This window comes from Bos indicus x Bos taurus, chromosome 17 (genome assembly GCF_003369695.1).
Source record: "Bos indicus x Bos taurus breed Angus x Brahman F1 hybrid chromosome 17, Bos_hybrid_MaternalHap_v2.0, whole genome shotgun sequence".
Taxonomy (NCBI): Eukaryota; Metazoa; Chordata; class Mammalia; order Artiodactyla; family Bovidae; genus Bos; species Bos indicus x Bos taurus.
In genome coordinates this window covers 43,595,600-43,600,001 of record NC_040092.1, presented here as the reverse complement: position 1 = coordinate 43,600,001, position 4,402 = coordinate 43,595,600, and the positions used below count along the sequence as shown (strand labels likewise).

The 4,402-nt window shown below is 40.7% G+C and overlaps 1 pseudogene; it reads right to left on the bottom strand.

The window, feature by feature from the left end:
• Positions 1–2,323: 2,323 nt before the first annotated feature.
• LOC113875132 lies at positions 2,324–2,854 on the bottom strand (annotated as a pseudogene).
• Positions 2,855–4,402: the final 1,548 nt, after the last annotated feature.

Here is a 4,402-nt window from a genome sequence, read left to right as displayed (position 1 = left end):
AAGAACTGGAAACAACCCAGATGTCTTTCAATGAGTGAATAGTAAACAAACAGCAGTACATCCATACCATGAAATATTACTCAGCAGTTAAAAAAAGAAAAAAACTATTGATACACACACGAAGCTTCAAGAATTTATACTGAGTTTAAAAAGCCAATACAAAAGAGTTATTCACTGTATGATTCAATTCACATATCATTCTTGAAATGACAACATATAAGAATATGATTACCAAGTGATTACCAAGTGATAATGAGGAGGTCAGGGAAGGAGGGAAGCCTATGTGACCATAAAAGGGCAACATGAGGGATCCTTCTGGTGATGAAAACCTTATAGAACTTGACTGTATCAATGCCAATCATATTTTACATGAATGTCTCCTATAAAATATTACTATTGTGGGATACTGGGTAAAGGGTACATAGGATGTCCCAGCAGTATTTCTTATAACCGTACGTGAATCTACAATTATCTCAAAATGGAAAGTTTAATTTAAAAAAAAATAGGCAATCGGAAAAGAATTTAAACACTAACATATTCCTAGAAAGTAGCCTAAAAGGTAGAGAAATCTCCCAATGTCATTCAACAGAGCCACAGGAATGAAAAATTCATGTGGCCTAAGCTGATGCAGATGTGTAAGTCCCTACGATTTCTGCTCTCCTGCAGGAAGGCTCACCTTTTCAGTACCAGTACAAACAAAAGGCTAAGCAGGCTTGCAAGGGTAGCAAGAGAAAAGAAGTATTGAAAATATTATAAAAAGGAAAAAAGGAGTGGCTCTTCCTAGAGCCCTTTATAAATATTCTCTGTCACCTGGCTTTCTGTTTTCCATCTAAATGGCCAAGAAGAATTAATGACTATGCCCTTTCTATGGTAGAGACTCACCAGGACCCTGAGGGCAGGGGAAGAATTTGAGTCCTGCCTCACATCAGCCAGATCTTACCTAATCTCTCACACATATTTCTCCACTCCAGCCCCAAGGCTTCGCCCTCGAAGCCCTTCCCACCCTACCAGAGGCCTGTTCCCCTAGCAGCTCCACTGCCCAGAATAGAGCATCCATGTAGACATCTCATATATCACTCACTGACTTCTAACCATGGGTCGAGCCCACTAGGTCACTCTGTAACATTCATCTTAGTTTTAAAAACATGAGAGGGACATTGTTGGCAAAAATCCAGGAGTAATGAATTCTATGTTCTAGAAACAGAGAAACTGAACTATTTCAATTTGAAAGTAAGAGCTGGCAGGAAACCAACAGAAGCAAAGTCCTCTGGGGAGGAAACGGGGGGAGGGAGCAAGCTGGTGAGTTAACTTGTAGGCCTGTAAGGTGGGCAGATTTCTTTAAAAAGCAAACAAAGCAGTTTTAGACTTGAGAGACTTAATTGGCATCCAAGGCCAAGAATATGAATAATGTTACATAAAAACCTTGCTCAAGTGAGAATTCTGCAATCGAAGCATTCTGACTCTAATAGGTAAAGTTTAAGGGAGAGGAATATAGAAAAAGATGTTTATTTTTCCAGTCATATAACATATGGGCTTCCCTGTTGGCTCAGTGATAAAGAATCCGCCTGCAATGCAAGAGATGCGGGTTCGATCCCTCAGTTGGGAAGATCCCCTGGAGAAGGAAATGGCAGCCTACTCTAGTATTCTTCCCTGAAAAAATTCCATAGACATAGGGGCCTGGCAGGCTAAAGTCCCTGGGGCTGCAAAGAGTCAGACACGACTGAGCAACTAAACAACAACAATTATAACATACACCATTCATGGTATAAAGATTTAAATCTCATCTTTTTTCTTCATCATCATGGCAAGAAAAGTTTGATGCTTTTCAGAATTTCAAGGTCTAAGAAAATAGTTAGGCTGGTTTTGTAGGTTACAGACAGTGCCAGGATACTAGGATGCATTTGTTCTTCCCTCCATTAAATGAGAAACTTCATGTATGGACAAGGGAAAGTTAGAGAATCAATAATAGCTCAGGGACCTCCCTAGCAGTCCAGTGGCTACCAGTCCATGCTCCCAGTGCAGGGGACCTGGTTTCGATCCCTGGTCAGGAAACTAGGTCCCTTAAGCCACAATTAAGAAGTTCACATGCCTCAGCCAAAAAAGATCCCATGTGCAGAGACTGAATATTCCTCGTGGCACAGCTAACACTGGCACAGCCATATATATATATATATATATATATATATAAAATTAAATATATTTAAATATATATTAAATTATATATATATATATATATATATATATATAAAATGGCTTAACAGCAATTCCAGATCACTTTAGTAATGACAGACAGAAATAGAATTCATAGAAAATTTAAAATCTATTTTTTTATGGCTCTTTTCAGTTTATTGCATGAAGGAGTTACACTAGTCCAAGTTAAAAGCAGACCCCAAATGGTTACATTATACAAGCTGTGAGGTTTTTAAACTTGTGACAAAGGACAGAAGGGAAATTGTACTCATTACAAGGAAATCCTCACTTAAGCTTCAGTGAGCCAAAAGCACTTAAAACCCATGAACCTTCAGCTGGTCGTCCTTAGGCAGTCCAGTCTCTACCAGGAACTGGCATATGTTCTTGTGCTGGTCACCCTGTAGCTGAATTACTTCTCCATATTCTGGATGCTCAATTCCAGTACTATTGCAGGCAAATTTCTTCTTAAATGCCTTCACTAGTTTTTTTTTTTTTTTTTATCGTAATCATCAGCGATCCCTTGGATAGTAGTAAGGGTCTTCCTGCCATTTCTCTGTTGAATTCTTATATGGATATAATCCTCAGTGCCAGCAGGATGCAGATCATCGCCCTTACTTGCATCAACAAAGGGGTCGAACGAGTGGAGGTTCTGGATAGCAGACATATGATACGATTCCTTTTCCTCGGTGGAAAGGGCCAGCAGAAGGCAGAGGCGGGAGAAGGTGGGCAGGTGGGGGGCAGAGCGCGGGGAAGCCAGGGGGCTCGACGGGGAGGCTGCTGAGTCCCTGGTGATGGCTCAGTGACTGGGCAAATCTATTTGTTTTAACCCTTTCCCTTTCTTATACCCTCCTCTGTCCACCTAAAATATTAGCAGTGAAATGAAAGAAAAGCACACAGGCAGAAAAACAACAACGCAAGAGCCTGGGGAAACTATATTTATGTTATATTCTTTCAAATTATAACAGCCGTTGTAAGTATCATTGGATAGACAGAGATTTATGTAAAAATGCCCATTTCTGGGTTATTAATTTTATTATAGCAAAGAAGGGAAACAATGTAATGTCCAAAAATAGGAAAATATTTAAGCATTTTATGGTATGTTGATAGGGTGGAATGTTTTGCAGCCATTAAAAGAAGTCATAATTTCAGATGGCAAAAATTAAAGAGTGAATACCTACCAATCGTGGGAATAAGGAGGAAAGGGGACTCTCATACAATGCCAGTAGAAAAGTGAATTGTTACAGCCTTTTAGGAAAGTAACCTGGCAACATGTATTAAAATTAAAAAATACACTGTCCAGACAAAGACCCTGATGTAGGTAAAGAGTACTTGAAAACACAAAAGCAAAAGCAGGTAAGGACTATGCCACGGAATCCTCTTATACAAACATGGGATGCTTTTCATGGAAGTAATCCCAACTGAAAAAGCCTACTTCCAACTCCCTGACCACTCATCAAGTCTCTGGGGTCTACCCTGTGGGATCCTCAAGCCTTGCATTTCCCTTTAATCCCAGACCTCCGGGTAATACCATCTCTCACTTGGCAACCACTCAGCCATGTGCAGGGACCACCCATATTGTACAGTCACCTAGATGCTTCGCTTGCTTTGCTCGCTTCCTCCCACCCACAACATATTAACTGCCAAGTCTGGTTAACTTCAAGTTATTTTCTTGGGCTCCAAAATCACTCCAAACAGTGACTGCAGCCATAAAATTTAAAGACGCTTGCTCCTTGGAAGAAAAACTGTGACAAACCTAGATGGCGTATTAAAAAGCAGAGACATTACTTTGCTGACAAAGGTCCGTATAGTCAAAGCTATGACTTTTCCAGTAGTCAAGTATGGATGTAAGAGTTGGACCATAAAGAAGGCTGAGTGCTGAAGAATTGACGATTTTGAGCTGTGGTGCTACAGAGGGCTCTTGAGAGTCCTTTGGACAGCAAGGAGATCCAACTAGTCAATCCTAAAGGAAATTAGTCCTGACTATTCATTGGAAGGACTGATGGTGAAGCTCCAATCCTTTGGCCACCTGATGCAAAGAGCCGACTCATTGGAAAAGACCCTGATGTTGGTAGATTGAGGGCAGGAAGAAAAGGGGGCAACAGAGGATGAGATGGTTGGATGACATCATTATTTCAATGGACATGAGTTTGAGCAAGCTCCAGGAGATTGTGAAGGACAGGGAAGCCTGGTGTGCTGCAGTCCGTGGAGTTGC